The sequence below is a fragment of the Musca autumnalis genome, unplaced genomic scaffold (genome assembly GCF_047663935.1).
Source record: "Musca autumnalis isolate F117 unplaced genomic scaffold, ASM4766393v1 scaffold_3, whole genome shotgun sequence".
NCBI classification, from domain to species: Eukaryota; Metazoa; Arthropoda; class Insecta; order Diptera; family Muscidae; genus Musca; species Musca autumnalis.
In genome coordinates, this window is record NW_027411866.1 from 61,338,252 (window position 1) to 61,357,185 (window position 18,934).

The window sequence follows — 18,934 nt, forward strand, 5'->3', positions numbered from 1 at the left end:
TTCTCACAATTTTGGTGTTGTCAGCACATTTTTTAATTTTTTATTTTCAAAATTAACGAGAGAGAGAACTGCCAAAATAACTTTTTTGGTATACAGACTTTCTGGCAGGCATTTTATTATTGTTTCTAACTTTGTACGCGAATTTGAAACATTTGGACAAGAAATGCAATTTCAATAAAAGAGAACAGAGAATTTGCTAGGATTTGAATGTATACCAATCGTTAAACTGTTTACTTTTCATTCATGTTTTGCAGCTTTTCTAAAAATGTTTGGGTTTTTAATGAATTTTTACATTTTATATTTTGCCTGTCATAATTAATTTATTTCATCTTTGTGTTTATTTCAGCTTGAGTCCATATTTTGTTGTAATTCAATTGTTTGAATAACAACAAAATATTTTAAAGTGGATATGAAATTGATTAGTTGCGGGCGAAGGGTAGGGAATACTATAGTTTCAGTTGTCACCAAACAACTTCATCAGTTCCCTTTTTCGCCGACACTGTATCGATAAACAGGTCAATAAAGCCATCTAGCAAATTAAATAAAATGAGAAATTTGCTGTATGGCCCTAAAGCTGTTTACCCTACAATTTGAGTCGAACTAAAGAATTTCATATCCACCACTGTTTTTATGTCGTCTTTGCTTCGCAAAGTATACGAACATAGGAATGTTGCTTCAATAAGCGGGGGTAAAAACAACAAGAAAGTTGTTTTTGCATTACGCATTGGTCAACAAGGCCGTGCTGATGCCTATTATTGTTGTTGGCGTTTTTTATTGTTGGACTGCAGAATTTTACATCTTTGTGTTTATTTCAGCTTGAGTCCATATTTTGTTGTAATTCAATTGTTTGAATAACAACAAAATATTTTAAATTTTAATTTATTTAGATAAATTTTCTCATTTGTTAGAGATGGGACATATTTTATCGTCGTTCTGAGAGTAATTTAAATTGAACAATGTACAAAAATCGTTGTTCGTTCTCAAAATTTTGTATGGGAAATGAAGTAATTATATCGTAATTTGGGTTCGAACAACGAACAGAGAGCGAATTACCGTCAATCTGAACAAGGCATACGATTACTCTTCGACTGTAGAGTTGAAATATCGAAGTAGTTTTGGAAATTCGTACCTATGTCTACTAAATGGTATTTGGTATTTGGAACAATTTGGATTTGGGTGATTTGGAATTCTAAAATTTGAATTTAAGATTTCTATTAGAGTTTACGACTGAAACCTGGAGGTAGTTTTGGAAATTCGTACTTATGTGTACGAAAATTACTAAACGGTACTACATCTATATGTATATAAAAAACAGTGAGGTGAGTGACTGACTGATTCATCAACGCCCAGGCGAAACGGCTGAAGCTAGAAACTTGAAATTTTGGATAGAGGTGGAATCCTGAAATTTGGAATGATGGTCACTGATGAAGAGTGACAAAGGGAGGTTTTTGGAAATTCGAACTATAAGTGCACGAAAAGTACTAAATGGTACTAAATTTAGTAAAATTTGGATATGGGTGAACAGATAGAGCTGGAATCTTGAAATTTGGAATGAGGGTCACTGATGAAGAGTAACTATGAAAGGTTTTTGGAAATTCGAACTATAAGTGCACGAAAAGTACTAAATGGTACTAAATTTAGTGCAATTTGAATTTGGGTGAACGGATTGAGCTGAAATTCTGAAATTTGGAATAAGGGTCACTAATGGAAAGTAACAAAGAAAAGTTTGTGGAAATTCGAACTATAAGTGCACGAAAAGTAATAAATGGTACTAAATTTAGTAAACCGATAGAGCTGGAATCCTGAAATTTTGAATGAGGGCCACTGAAGAAGAGTAACAATGAAAGTTTTTTGAAATTTGAACTATAAGGGTACGAAAAGTTTTAAATGGTATTAAATTTAGTACAATTTGAATTTGGGTGAACGGATTGAGCTGGAATCCTAAAATTTGGAATGAGGGTCACAAATGGAAAGTAACAAAGAAAAGTTTTTGGAAATTCTAACTAGAAGTACACGAAACGTACTAAATTTAGTACACTTTGGATTTGGGTGAACGGATAGAGCTGGAATCCTGAAATTTGGAAAATCGTAATAATGTGCACGAAGCAGTACTAAATGGTACTAAATTCGATACAATTTGTATTTGCGTGAACAGATTACTGTTGGAGTGTAGGATTGAGGTAGTTTTGAAATAATTTTCTCAATCAAAACCCAAAGGGATTTTCATGTAAGAAAGGGTATGGTATAGACTTCTTACACGGCAAATAACTGCTAATTTAAAAGATAAAATATTATTTTCGAAATGGAAGTCTTAGTTAAAGGTATTTTTATTACTTTTACATAAAAATGTGTACACATTATTTTCATAAAATGTGGTGAAAATTAAATTTTTTCAATACCTTTTTGTGGATTATTTTTGCAAGTCCTCAAAATTGAAGATGAGTTTTACTAGGCCACTCTCATTGTTATACCCTCCACCATATGGAGGGTATAATTAAATTTGTCATTCCGTTTGTAACACATCGAAATATTCGTCGGAGACCCTATAAAATATATATTATTGATCAGCATAAAATTCTATGTCGATTAAACCATGTCCGTCTGTCCGTCCGTCCGTCTGTGTGTTGAAATCAAGATACAGCTCGCAATTTTAAAGATAGAGAGTCAATATTTGGTACTGATGTTTTTATTACTTGCAGGATAGTTGGTATTGAAAATGGTTTATCGGTCTACGTTTTGATATAGCCCCCATAGAACGGTACCTCCCAATTGTAGGTATTTCTAAGGCTTTAGCTTCATTATCCTACCAAAATGGCTGAAATTTGGTATATAGCTTTGATCAAGTTCAAAGATGGGCTACATCGGTACCGCCCGATTTCAGGTATGTTGACCATTTTAGTTACATCTTCGGCCCGAATGAGCTAAAATTTGTTATTTAGTGTTCCCAGTGCTGTAGAAACTTCTCCAACAAAAATTAAGAACATAGGTAAACGTGTTGTTATATCCCTCATATAACGATACCGCCAGATTTCAATTATTTCATTTTAGCTACATTTTCTGGCCGAATTAGACCAAAATAGCTGTAATTTAGCATTTAGGGTTCCTATTTGTTCAGGTAATTTCTCAACCTAAAATTGTGGACATAAGAAAAAAGGTGTTTTTCACCCTGGAACCTATCTCCGAACTTTACATGGCTTTCCATAGAAAACCTTAATTCGCTTTGCGTCGTTTCACTTTGAGTCGTGTTTTTTTGGAACGTATCTACGACGCAAAGGTCTTGGCGTACTTATAAAATAGTTGAGTAATGATGACTCACTGACTGATAATCAACGCCCAGACTAAACGGCTGATGCTAGAATCTTGAAATTTTGGGTGAGGGTCACTCTTGGTGCGAAGGTGTCAGATAAGGCTGGGTTTTTGGAAATTCGACCTAGAAGGGTACTAAAAGTACTAAAAGGTACTAAATATGGTACCCTTTGTAATAGGTAAACGGGAAGAGCTAGAATTAAATTAGGAACGAGGGTCCCTGATGGAGATTTAGAAAGATGTACCAAAGGGTTTTTGAAAATTCGAACTAAAAGTGTACGAAAAGTACTAAAAGTTACTAAAATTAGTACCAATTGTATTTCTTGAATGGATATACATAGCTAGAATTTTTAAATTTGGTAATGAAATCAAGGTTGGGAAGTGGTGTTGATATGAGGAAATGGTTGTGGAACTTCGTACTAATGTGTGCGAAAGGTACTAAATGGTACTAAATTTATCCAACTTGTATTTGGGTGAACGGATAGAGTTGAAATTTGGATTTAAGATTACTGTTAGAGTATAGGACTGATATATGTAGGTAGTTTTGGAAATTTGTGTGAACGGATAAAGCTAGAAACCTGAAATTTTAAATTAAGATTATTGTTGGAGGGTAGGAGTGGGATATGGTGGTAGTTTAGGAAATTCGTACTTATGTGTACGAAAAGTACTAAATTTGATACAATTCAATATAAATTCCTGAAATTTGAAACCAATGCCATGTTCATACCAGCATTTGAATCACGTTGTTCGCTCTCATAATTATGTACACGAATTAACCTGTTCATACGACATGGTACACAATTCATTTCAACATGATTCATATTTTCATACTTTTTATTTTCTGATTTTAAAGAAAGTTTCAGCCAAATGACGAGTAAAATTAATTGGTATGAACTGAAAAAATAGTTGTCCTTCTTTCTGATATCTATTTAATATTAAATTATATTATTTTCATTCATCTGTTCTATTTTTTCTCACAATTTTGGTGTTGTCAGCACATTTTTTAATTTTTTATTTTCAAAATTAACGAGAGAGAGAACTGCCAAAATAACTTTTTTGGTATACAGACTTTCTGGCAGGCATTTTATTATTGTTTCTAACTTTGTACGCGAATTTGAAACATTTGGACAAGAAATGCAATTTCAATAAAAGAGAACAGAAAATTTGCTAGGATTTGAATGTATACCAATCGTTAAACTGTTTACTTTTCATTCATGTTTTGCAGCTTTTCTAAAAATGTTTGGGTTTTTAATGAATTTTTACATTTTATATTTTGCCTGTCATAATTAATTTATTTCATCTTTGTGTTTATTTCAGCTTGAGTCCATATTTTGTTGTAATTCAATTGTTTGAATAACAACAAAATATTTTAAAGTGGATATGAAATTGATTAGTTGCGGGCGAAGGGTAGGGAATACTATAGTTTCAGTTGTCACCAAACAACTTCATCAGTTCCCTTTTTCGCCGACACTGTATCGATAAACAGGTCAATAAAGCCATCTAGCAAATTAAATAAAATGAGAAATTTGCTGTATGGCCCTAAAGCTGTTTACCCTACAATTTGAGTCGAACTAAAGAATTTCATATCCACCACTGTTTTTATGTCGTCTTTGCTTCGCAAAGTATACGAACATAGGAATGTTGCTTCAATGAGCGGGGGTAAAAACAACAAGAAAGTTGTTTTTGCATTACGCATTGGTCAACAAGGCCGTGCTGATGCCTATTATTGTTGTTGGCGTTTTTTATTGTTGGACTGCAGAATTTTACATCTTTGTGTTTATTTCAGCTTGAGTCCATATTTTGTTGTAATTCAATTGTTTGAATAACAACAAAATATTTTAAATTTTAATTTATTTAGATAAATTTTCTCATTTGTTAGAGATGGGACATATTTTATCGTCGTTCTGAGAGTAATTTAAATTGAACAATGTACAAAAATCGTTGTTCGTTCTCAAAATTTTGTATGGGAAATGAAGTAATTATATCGTAATTTGGGTTCGAACAACGAACAGAGAGCGAATTACCGTCAATCTGAACAAGGCATACGATTACTCTTCGACTGTAGAGTTGAAATATCGAAGTAGTTTTGGAAATTCGTACCTATGTCTACTAAATGGTATTTGGTATTTGGAACAATTTGGATTTGGGTGATTTGGAATTCTAAAATTTGAATTTAAGATTTCTATTAGAGTTTACGACTGAAACCTGGAGGTAGTTTTGGAAATTCGTACTTATGTGTACGAAAATTACTAAACGGTACTACATCTATATATAAAAAACAGTGAGGTGAGTGACTGACTGATTCATCAACGCCCAGGCGAAACGGCTGAAGCTAGAAACTTGAAATTTTGGATAGAGGTGGAATCCTGAAATTTGGAATGATGGTCACTGATGAAGAGTGACAAAGGAAGGTTTTTGGAAATTCGAACTATAAGTGCACGAAAAGTACTAAATGGTACTAAATTTAGTGCAATTTGAATTTTGGTGAACGGATAGAGCTGGAATCCTGAAATTTGGAATGAGGGCCACTGATGAAGAGTAACAATGAAAGGTTTTTGGAAATTCGAACTATAAGTGCACGAAAAGTACTAAATGGTACTAAATTTAGTGCAATTTGAATTTTGGTGAACGGATAGAGCTGGAATCCTGAAATTTGGAATGAGGGCCACTGATGAAGAGTAACAATGAAAGGTTTTTGGAAATTCGAACTATAAGGGTACGAAAAGTAGCAAATGGTACTAAATTTAGTACAATTTGAATTTGGGTGAACGGATTGAGCTGGAATTCTGAAATTTGGAATGAGGGTCACTAATGGAAAGTAACAAAGAAAAGTTTGTGGAAATTCGAACTATAAGTGCACGAAAAGTAATAAATGGTACAAAATATAGTACAATTTGGATTTGAGTGAACAGATAGAGCTGGAATCCTGAAATTTGGAATGAGGGTCACTGATTAAGATCAACAATGAAAGGTTTTTGGATATTCGAACTATAAGTGCACGAAAAGTAATAAATGGTACTAAATTTAGTAAACCGATAGAGCTGGAATCCTGAAATTTTGAATAAGGGCCACTGAAGAAGAGTAACAATGAAAGTTTTTTGAAATTTGAACTATAAGGGTACGAAAAGTTTTAAATGGTATTAAATTTAGTACAATTTGAATTTGGGTGAACGGATTGAGCTGGAATCCTGAAATTTGGAATGAGGGTCACAAATGGAAAGTAACAAAGAAAAGTTTTTGGAAATTCTAACTAGAAGTACACGAAACGTACTAAATTTAGTACACTTTGGATTTGGGTGAACGGATAGAGCTGGAATCCTGAAATTTGGAAAATCGTAATAATGTGCACGAAGCAGTACTAAATGGTACTAAATTCGATACAATTTGTATTTGCGTGAACAGATTACTGTTGGAGTGTAGGATTGAGGTAGTTTTGAAATAATTTTCTCAATTAAAACCCAAAGGGATTTTCATGTAAGAAAGGGGATGGTATAGACTTCTTACACGGCAAATAACTGCTAATTTAAAAGATAAAATATTATTTTCGAAATGGAAGTCTTAGTTAAAGGTATTTTAATTACTTTTACATAAAAATGTGTACACATTATTTTCATAAAATGTGGTGAAAATTAAATTTTTTCAATACCTTTTTGTGGATTATTTTTGCAAGTCCTCAAAATTGAAGATGAGTTTTACTAGGCCACTCTCATTGTTATACCCTCCACCATATGGAGGGTATAATTAAATTTGTCATTCCGTTTGTAACACATCGAAATATTCGTCAGAGACCCTATAAAATATATATTTTTGATCAGCATAAAATTCTATGTCGATTTAACCATGTCCGTCTGTCCGTCCGTCCGTCTGTGTGTTGAAATCAAGATACAGCTCGCAATTTTAAAGATAGAGAGTCAATATTTGGTACTGATGTTTTTATTACTTGCAGGATAGTTGGTATTGAAAATGGTATATCGGTCTACGTTTTGATATAGCCCCCATAGAACGGTACCTCCCAATTGTAGGTATTTCTAAGGCTTTAGCTTCATTATCCTACCAAAATGGCTGAAATTTGGTATTTAGTTATCGTTGGGTGTATACAACTTTCCACCTGAAATTTGTTGGTATAGGTCCTTGCCTTAATATAGTCTCCATAGAACTGTACCTCCCGATATTCGGTATTTTGAAGGTTTTTGCTTCATTATCCCACCAAAATGGCTGAAATTTGGTATTTAGTTATCGTTGGGTGTATAGAACTTTCCACCTGAAATTTGTATAGATTCACGTCTTCATATAGCCCCCATAGAACGGTACCTCCCGATATTCGGTATTTTGAAGGTTTTAGCTTCATTATCACACCAAAATGGCTGAAATTTGTTAATTAGTCTTCGTTGAAGATATAACACGTTCCACCTGAAATTTGTTGGTATTGGTCCACGCCTTTATATAGCCCCATTTCCGACTGAAATTTGTTAGTATAGGTGCACGTTTCGATATAGCCTCCAAAACAATGCCTCCTGATTTTCGTAATTCTGAAGGCTGTGACGTCAATATCCCGCAGAAATGACCGAAATTGGTATTTTGTCTTCTTCATAAACGAAAGGAAACTAATTGTTCCATTTTACTTCAATACAACTCGTGGTGGAGGGTATAACAAGTTCGGCCAGGCCGAACTTAACGTCGTTCTTACTTGTTTTTATTTGACCCAATACAGGCCAAAAATGTAGATAAAAGCTGGTGTGTGTTGGTGTGTAGGGGTGAGATAATGCTGGGTTTTTGGAAATTCGAACTAGAAGGGTACTAAAAGGTACTAACTAAAGTACCCTTTGTATTGGGCAAACGGGAAGAGCTAGAATCCTGAAATTTAGAATGAGGCTCACAGATGAAGAGATAGAAAGATGTACCAAAGTGTTTTTAGAAATTCAAACTATAATTGTACGAAAAGTACTAAATGATACTAAATTTAATGCATTTTGGATTTTGGTGAACGAATAGAGGTGGAATCCTGAAATTTGGAATGATGGTCACTGATGAAGAGTGACAAAGGAAGGTTTTTTGGAAATTCGAACTATAAGTGCACGAAAAGTACTAAATGGTACTAAATTTAGTAAAATTTGGATATGGGTGAACAGATAGAGCTGGAATCTTGAAATTTTGAATGAGGGTCACTGATGAAGAGTAACTATGAAAGGTTTTTGGAAATTCGAACTATAAGTGCACGAAAAGTACTAAATGGTACTAAATTTAGTGCAATTTGAATTTTGGTGAACGGATAGAGCTGGAATCCTGAAATTTGGAATGAGGGCCACTGATGAAGAGTAACAATGAAAGGTTTTTGGAAATTCGAACTATAAGGGTACGAAAAGTAGCAAATGGTACTAAATTTAGTACAATTTGAATTTGGGTGAACGGATTGAGCCGGAATTCTGAAATTGGAATGAGGGTCACTAATGGAAAGTAACAAAGAAAAGTTTGTGGAAATTCGAACTATAAGTGCACGAAAAGTAATAAATGGTACAAAATATAGTACAATTTGGATTTGAGTGAACAGATAGAGCTGGAATCCCGAAATTTGGAATGAGGGTCACTGATTAAGATTACCAATGAAAGGTTTTTAGATATTCGAACTATAAGTGCACGAAAAGTAATAAATGGTACTAAATTTAGTAAACCGATAGAGCTGGAATCCTGAAATTTTGAATGAGGGCCACTGAAGAAGAGTAACAATGAAAGTTTTTTGAAATTTGAACTATAAGGGTACGAAAAGTTTTAAATGGTATTAAATTTAGTATAATTTGAATTTGGGTGAACGGATTGAGCTGGAATCCTGAAATTTGGAATGAGGGTCACAAATGGAAAGTAACAAAGAAATGTTTTTGGAAATTCTAACTAGAAGTACACGAAACGTACTAAATTTAGTACACTTTGGATTTGGGTGAACGGATAGAGCTGGAATCCTGAAATTTGGAAAATCGTAATAATGTGCTCGAAGCAGTACTAAATGGTACTAAATTCGATACAATTTGTATTTGCGTGAACAGATTACTGTTGGAGTGTAGGATTGAGGTAGTTTTGAAATAATTTTCTCAATCAAAACCCAAAGGGATTTTCATGTAAGAAAGGGTATGATATAGACTTCTTACACGGCAAATAACTGCTAATTTAAAAGATAAAATATTATTTTCGAAATGGAAGTCTTAGTTAAAGGTATTTTTATTACTTTTATATAAAAATGTGTACACATTATTTTCATAAAATGTGGTGAAAATTAAATTTTTTCAATACCTTTTTGTGGATTATTTTTGCAAGTTCTCAAAATTGAAGATGAGTTTTACTAGGCCATTCTCATTGTTATACCCTCCACCATATGGAGGGTATAATTAAATTTGTCATTCCGTTTGTAACACATCGAAATATTCGTCGGAGACCCTTTAAAATATATATTTTTGATCAGCATAAAATTCTATGTCGATTTAACCATGTCCGTCTGTCCGTCTGTGTGTTGAAATCAAGATACAGCTCGCAATTTTAAAGATAGAGAGTCAATATTTGGTACTGAAGTTTTTATTACTTGCAGGATAGTTGGTATTGAAAATGGTATATCGGTCTACTTTTTGATATAGCCCCCATAGAACGGTACCTCCCAATTGTAGGTATTTCTAAGGCTTTAGCTTCATTATCCTACCAAAATGGCTGAAATTTGGTATTTAGTTATCGTTGGGTGTATACAACTTTCCACCTGAAATTTGTTGGTATAGGTCCTTGCCTTAATATAGTCTCCATAGAACTGTACCTCCCGATATTCGGTATTTTGAAGGTTTTTGCTTCATTATCCCACCAAAATGGCTGAAATTTGGTATTTAGTTATCGTTGGGTGTATAGAACTTTCCACCTGAAATTTGTATAGATTCACGTCTTCATATAGCCCCCATAGAACGGTACCTCCCGATATTCGGTATTTTGAAGGTTTTAGCTTCATTATCACACCAAAATGGCTGAAATTTGTTAATTAGTCTTCGTTGAAGATATAACACGTTCCACCTGAAATTTGTTGGTATTGGTCCACGCCTTTATATAGCCCCATTTCCGACTGAAATTTGTTAGTATAGGTGCACGTTTCGATATAGCCTCCAAAACAATGCCTCCTGATTTTCGTAATTCTGAAGGCTGTGACTTCAATATCCCGCAGAAATGACCGAAATTGGTATTTTGTCTTCTTCATAAACGAAAGGAAACTAATTGTTCCATTTTACTTCAATACAACTCGTGGTGGAGGGTATAACAAGTTCGGCCAGGCCGAACTTAACGCCGTTCTTACTTGTTTTTATTTGACCCAATACAGGCCAAAAATGTAGATAAAAGCTGGTGTGTGTTGGTGTGTAGGGGTGAGATAATGCTGGGTTTTTGGAAATTCGAACTAGAAGGGTACTAAAAGGTACTAACTAAAGTACCCTTTGTATTGGGCAAACGGGAAGAGCTAGAATCCTGAAATTTAGAATGAGGCTCACAGATGAAGAGATAGAAAGATGTACCAAAGTGTTTTTGGAAATTCAAACTATAAGTGTACGAAAAGTACTAAATGATACTAAATTTAATGCATTTTGGATTTTGGTGAACGAATAGAGGTGGAATCCTGAAATTTGGAATGATGGTCACTGATGAAGAGTGACAAAGGAAGGTTTTTTGGAAATTCGAACTATAAGTGCACGAAAAGTACTAAATGGTACTAAATTTAGTAAAATTTGGATATGGGTGAACAGATAGAGCTGGAATCTTGAAATTTTGAATGAGGGTCACTGATGAAGAGTAACTATGAAAGGTTTTTGGAAATTCGAACTATAAGTGCACGAAAAGTACTAAATGGTACTAAATTTAGTGCAATTTGAATTTTGGTGAACGGATAGAGCTGGAATTCTGAAATTTGGAATGAGGGCCACTGATGAAGAGTAACAATAAAAGGTTTTTGGAAATTCGAACTATAAGGGTACGAAAAGTAGCAAATGGTACTAAATTTAGTACAATTTGAATTTGGGTGAACGGATTGAGCCGGAATTCTGAAATTGGAATGAGGGTCACTAATGGAAAGTAACAAAGAAAAGTTTGTGGAAATTCGAACTATAAGTGCACGAAAAGTAATAAATGGTACAAAATATAGTACAATTTGGATTTGAGTGAACAGATAGAGCTGGAATCCCGAAATTTGGAATGAGGGTCACTGATTAAGATTACCAATGAAAGGTTTTTAGATATTCGAACTATAAGTGCACAAAAAGTAATAAATGGTACTAAATTTAGTAAACCGATAGAGCTGGAATCCTGAAATTTTGAATGAGGGCCACTGAAGAAGAGTAACAATGAAAGTTTTTTGAAATTTGAACTATAAGGGTACGAAAAGTTTTAAATGGTATTAAATTTAGTACAATTTGAATTTGGGTGAACGGATTGAGCTGGAATCCTGAAATTTGGAATGAGGGTCACAAATGGAAAGTAACAAAGAAATGTTTTTGGAAATTCTAACTAGAAGTACACGAAACGTACTAAATTTAGTACACTTTGGATTTGGGTGAACGGATAGAGCTGGAATCCTGAAATTTGGAAAATCGTAATAATGTGCTCGAAGCAGTACTAAATGGTACTAAATTCGATACAATTTGTATTTGCGTGAACAGATTACTGTTGGAGTGTAGGATTGAGGTAGTTTTGAAATAATTTTCTCAATCAAAACCCAAAGGGATTTTCATGTAAGAAAGGGTATGGTATAGACTTCTTACACGGCAAATAACTGCTAATTTAAAAGATAAAATATTATTTTCGAAATGGAAGTCTTAGTTAAAGGTATTTTTATTACTTTTATATAAAAATGTGTACACATTATTTTCATAAAATGTGGTGAAAATTAAATTTTTTCAATACCTTTTTGTGGATTATTTTTGCAAGTCCTCAAAATTGAAGATGAGTTTTACTAGGCCACTCTCATTGTTATACCCTCCACCATATGGAGGGTATAATTAAATTTGTCATTCCGTTTGTAACACATCGAAATATTCGTCGGAGACCCTTTAAAATATATATTTTTGATCAGCATAAAATTCTATGTCGATTTAACCATGTCCGTCTGTCCGTCCGTCCGTCTGTGTGTTGAAATCAAGATACAGCTCGCAATTTTAAAGATAGAGAGTCAATATTTGGTACTGAAGTTTTTATTACTTGCAGGATAGTTGGTATTGAAAATGGTATATCGGTCTACTTTTTGATATAGCCCCCATAGAACGGTACCTCCCAATTGTAGGTATTTCTAAGGCTTTAGCTTCATTATCCTACCAAAATGGCTGACATTTGGTATTTAGTTATCGTTGGGTGCATACAACTTCCACCTGAAATTTGTTGGTATAAGTCCACGCATTCATATAGCCCCCATAGAACGGTACCTCCCGATATTCGGTATTTTGGAGGTTTTACCTTCATTATCCCACCAAAATGGCTGAAATTTATTATTAAGTTATCGTTGGATGTATAGAACTTTCCACCTGAAATTTGTTGGTATTGGTCCACGCCTTTATATAGCCCCATTTCCGACTGAAATTTGTTAGTATAGGTGCACGTTTCGATATAGCCTCCAAAACAATGCCTCCTGATTTTCGTAATTCTGAAGGTTGTGACGTCAATATCCCGCAGAAATGACCGAAATTGGTATTTTGTCTTCTTCATAAACGAAAGGAAACTAATTGTTCCATTTTACTTTAATACAACTCGTGGTGGAGGGTATAACAAGTTCGGCCAGGCCGAACTTAACGCCGTTCTTACTTGTTTTTTTTTTTTTGACCCAATACAGGCCAAAAATGTAGATAAAAGCTGGTGTGTGTTGGTGTGTAGGGGTGAGATAATGCTGGGTTTTTGGAAATTCGAACTAGAAGGGTACTAAAAGGTACTAACTAAAGTACCCTTTGTATTGGGCAAACGGGAAGAGCTAGAATCCTAAAATTTAGAATGAGGCTCACAGATGAAGAGATAGAAAGATGTACCAAAGTGTTTTTGGAAATTCAAACTATAAGTGTACGAAAAGTACTAAATGATACTAAATTTAATGCATTTTGGATTTTGGTAAACGGATAGAGGTGGAATCCTGAAATTTGGAATGATGGTCACTGATGAAGAGTGACAAAGGAAGGTTTTTGGAAATTCGAACTATAAGTGCACGAAAAGTACTAAATGGTACTAAATTTAGTAAAATTTGGATATGGGTGAACAGATAGAGCTGGAATCTTGAAATTTGGAATGAGGGTCACTGATGAAGAGTAACTATGAAAGGTTTTTGGAAATTTGAACTATAAGTGCACGAAAAGTACTAAATGGTACTAAATTTAGTGCAATTTGAATTTTGGTGAACGGATAGAGCTGGAATCCTGAAATTTGGAATGAGGGCCACTGATGAAGAGTAACAATGAAAGGTTTTTGGAAATTCGAACTATAAGGGTACGAAAAGTAGCAAATGGTACTAAATTTAGTACAATTTGAATTTGGGTGAACGGATTGAGCCGGAATTCTGAAATTGGAATGAGGGTCACTAATGGAAAGTAACAAAGAAAAGTTTGTGGAAATTCGAACTATAAGTGCACGAAAAGTAATAAATGGTACAAAATATAGTACAATTTGGATTTGAGTGAACAGATAGAGCTGGAATCCCGAAATTTGGAATGAGGGTCACTGATTAAGATTACCAATGAAAGGTTTTTGGATATTCGAACTATAAGTGCACGAAAAGTAATAAATGGTACTAAATATAGTAAACCGATAGAGCTGGAATCCTGAAATTTTGAATGAGGGCCACTGAAGAAGAGTAACAATGAAAGTTTTTTGAAATTTGAACTATAAGGGTACGAAAAGTTTTAAATGGTATTAAATTTAGTACAATTTGAATTTGGGTGAACGGATTGAGCTGGAATCCTGAAATTTGGAATGAGGGTCACAAATGGAAAGTAACAAAGAAATGTTTTTGGAAATTCTAACTAGAAGTACACGAAACGTACTAAATTTAGTACACTTTGGATTTGGGTGAACGGATAGAGCTGGAATCCTGAAATTTGGAAAATCGTAATAATGTGCTCGAAGCAGTACTAAATGGTACTAAATTCGATACAATTTGTATTTGCGTGAACAGATTACTGTTGGAGTGTAGGATTGAGGTAGTTTTGAAATAATTTTCTCAATCAAAACCCAAAGGGATTTTCATGTAAGAAAGGGTATGGTATAGACTTCTTACACGGCAAATAACTGCTAATTTAAAAGATAAAATATTATTTTCGAAATGGAAGTCTTAGTTAAAGGTATTTTAATTACTTTTACATAAAAATGTGTACACATTATTTTCATAAAATGTGGTGAAAATTACATTTTTTCAATACCTTTTTGTGGATTATTTTTGCAAGTCCTCAAAATTGAAGATGAGTTTTACTAGGCCACTCTCATTGTTATACCCTCCACCATATGGAGGGTATAATTAAATTTGTCATTCCGTTTGTAACACATCGAAATATTCGTCGGAGACCCTTTAAAATATATATTTTTGATCAGCATAAAATTCACTGTCGATTTAACCATGTCCGTCTGTCCGTCCGTCCGTCTGTGTGTTGAAATCAAGATACAGCTCGCAATTTTAAAGATAGAGAGTCAATATTTGGTACTGAAGTTTTTATTACTTGCAGGATAGTTGGTATTGAAAATGGTATATCGGTCTACTTTTTGATATAGCCCCCATAGAACGGTACCTCCCAATTGTAGGTATTTCTAAGGCTTTAGCTTCATTATCCTACCAAAATGGCTGACATTTGGTATTTAGTTATCGTTGGGTGCATACAACTTCCACCTGAAATTTGTTGGTATAAGTCCACGCATTCATATAGCCCCCATAGAACGGTACCTCCCGATATTCGGTATTTTGGAGGTTTTACCTTCATTATCCCACCAAAATGGCTGAAATTTATTATTAAGTTATCGTTGGATGTATAGAACTTTCCACCTGAAATTTGTTGGTATAGGTTCACGCCTTCATATACCTCCCGATATTCGGTATTTTGAAGGTTTTAGCTTCATTATACCATCAAAATGGTTGAAATTTGGTAATTAGTCTTCGTTGTGGATATAAAACGTTCCACCTAAAATTTGTTGGTATAGGTCCTTGCCTTAATATAGTCTCCATAGAACTGTACCTCCCGATATTCGGTATTTTGAAGGTTTTAGCTTCATTATCCCACCAAAATGGCTGAAATTTGGTATTTAGTTATCGTTGGGTGTATAGAACTTTCCATCTGAAATTTGTATAGATTCACGTCTTCATATAGCCCCCATAGAACGGTACCTCCCGATATTCGGTATTTTGAAGGTTTTAGCTTCATTATCCCACCAAAATGGCTGAAATTTGTTAATTAGTCTTCGTTGAAGATATAACACGTTCCACCTGAAATTTGTTGGTATTGGTCCACGCCTTTATATAGCCCCATTTCCGACTGAAATTTGTTAGTATAGGTGCACGTTTCGATATAGCCTCCAAAACAATGCCTCCTGATTTTCGTAATTCTGAAGGTTGTGACGTCAATATCCCGCAGAAATGACCGAAATTGGTATTTTGTCTTCTTCATAAACGAAAGGAAACTAATTGTTCCATTTTACTTTAATACAACTCGTGGTGGAGGGTATAACAAGTTCGGCCAGGCCGAACTTAACGCCGTTCTTACTTGTTTTTTTTTTTGACCCAATACAGGCCAAAAATGTAGATAAAAGCTGGTGTGTGTTGGTGTGTAGGGGTGAGGTAATGCTGGGTTTTTGGAAATTCGAACTAGAAGGGTACTAAAAGGTACTAACTAAAGTACCCTTTGTATTGGGCAAACGGGAAGAGCTAGAATCCTAAAATTTAGAATGAGGCTCACAGATGAAGAGATAGAAAGATGTACCAAAGTGTTTTTGGAAATTCAAACTATAAGTGTACGAAAAGTACTAAATGATACTAAATTTAATGCATTTTGGATTTTGGTAAACGGATAGAGGTGGAATCCTGAAATTTAGAATGATGGTCACTGATGAAGAGTGACAAAGGAAGGTTTTTGGAAATTCGAACTATAAGTGCACGAAAAGTACTAAATGGTACTAAATTTAGTAAAATTTGGATATGGGTGAACAGATAGAGCTGGAATCTTGAAATTTGGAATGAGGGTCACTGATGAAGAGTAACTATGAAAGGTTTTTGGAAATTTGAACTATAAGTGCACGAAAAGTACTAAATGGTACTAAATTTAGTGCAATTTGAATTTTGGTGAACGGATAGAGCTGGAATCCTGAAATTTGGAATGAGGGCCACTGATGAAGAGTAACAATGAAAGGTTTTTGGAAATTCGAACTATAAGGGTACGAAAAGTAGCAAATGGTACTAAATTTAGTACAATTTGAATTTGGGTGAACGGATTGAGCCGGAATTCTGAAATTGGAATGAGGGTCACTAATGGAAAGTAACAAAGAAAAGTTTGTGGAAATTCGAACTATAAGTGCACGAAAAGTAATAAATGGTACAAAATATAGTACAATTTGGATTTGAGTGAACAGATAGAGCTGGAATCCCGAAATTTGGAATGAGGGTCACTGATTAAGATTACCAATGAAAGGTTTTTAGATATTCGAACTATAAGTGCACGAAAAGTAATAAATGGTACTAAATATAGTAAACCGATAGAGCTGGAATCCTGAAATTTTGAATGAGGGCCACTGAAGAAGAGTAACAATGAAAGTTTTTTGAAATTTGAACTATAAGGGTACGAAAAGTTTTAAATGGTATTAAATTTAGTACAATTTGAATTTGGGTGAACGGATTGAGCTGGAATCCTGAAATTTGGAATGAGGGTCACAAATGGAAAGTAACAAAGAAATGTTTTTGGAAATTCTAACTAGAAGTACACGAAACGTACTAAATTTAGTACACTTTGGATTTGGGTGAACGGATAGAGCTGGAATCCTGAAATTTGGAAAATCGTAATAATGTGCTCGAAGCAGTACTAAATGGTACTAAATTCGATACAATTTGTATTTGCGTGAACAGATTACTGTTGGAGTGTAGGATTGAGGTAGTATTGAAATAATTTTCTCAATCAAAACCCAAAGGGATTTTCATGTAAGAAAGGGTATGGTATAGACTTCTTACATGGCAAATAACTGCTAATTTAAAAGATAAAATATTATTTTCGAAATGGAAGTCTTAGTTAAAGGTATTTTAATTACTTTTACATAAAAATGTGTACACATTATTTTCATAAAATGTGGTGAAAATTACATTTTTTCAATACCTTTTTGTGGATTATTTTTGCAAAGATAGAGAGTCAATATTTGGTACTGAAGTTTTTATTACTTGCAGGATAGTTGGTATTGAAAATGGTATATCGGTCTACGTTTTGATATAGCCCCCATAGAACGGTACCTCCCAATTGTAGGTATTTCTAAGGCTTTAGCTTCATTATCCTACCAAAATGGCTGATATTTGGTATTTAGTTATCGTTGGGTGCATACAACTTCCACCTGAAATTTGTTGGTATAAGTCCACGCATTCATATAACCCCCATAGAACGGTACCTCCCGATATTCGGTATTTTGGAGGTTTTACCTTCATTATCCCACCAAAATGGCTGAAATTTATTATTAAGTTATCGTTGGATGTATAGAACTTTCCACCTGAAATTTGTTGGTATAGGTTCACGCCTTCATATAGCCCCCATAGAACGGTACCTCCCGATATTCGGTATTTTGAAGGTTTTAGCTTCATTATACCATCAAAATGGTTGAAATTTGGTAATTAGTCTTCGTTGTGGATATAAAACATTCCACCTAAAATTTGTTGGTATAGGTCCTTGCCTTAATATAGTCTCCATAGAACTGTACCTCCCGATATTCGGTATTTTGAAGGTTTTAGCTTCATTATCCCACCAAAATGGCTGAAATTTGGTATTTAGTTATCGTTAAGTGTATAGAACTTTCCACCTGAAATTTGTATAGATTCACGTCTTCATATAGCCCCCATAGAACGGTACCTCCCGATATTCGGTATTTTGAAGGTTTTAGCTTCATTATCACACCAAAATGGTTGAAATTTGTTAATTAGTCTTCGTTGAAGATATAACACGTTCCACCTGAAATTTGTTGGTATTGGTCCACGCCTTTATATAGCCCCATTTCCGACTGAAATTTGTTGGTATAGGCGCACGTTTCGATATAGCCTCCAAAACAATACCTCCTGATTTTCGTAATTCTGAAGGTTGTGACGTCAATATCCCACAGAAATGACCGAAATTGGTATTTTGTCTTCTTCATAAACGAAAGGAAACTAATTGTTCCATTTTACTTCAATACAACTCGTGGTGGATGGTATAACAAGTTCGGCCAGGCCGAACTTAACGCCGTTCTTACTTGTTTTTATTTGACCCAATACAGGCCAAAAATGTAGATAAAAGCTTCAAAATACCTGAAATCAGGTGGTATTGCTATATGGGGCGTATAGGAAAAACTAAACCCATATTGATGATTTTTTTGGCTAAAGTATGATTTTACTTATTTTATGCATTTTCTGAAAACATCAGATCGATCCGACGATTAGAAA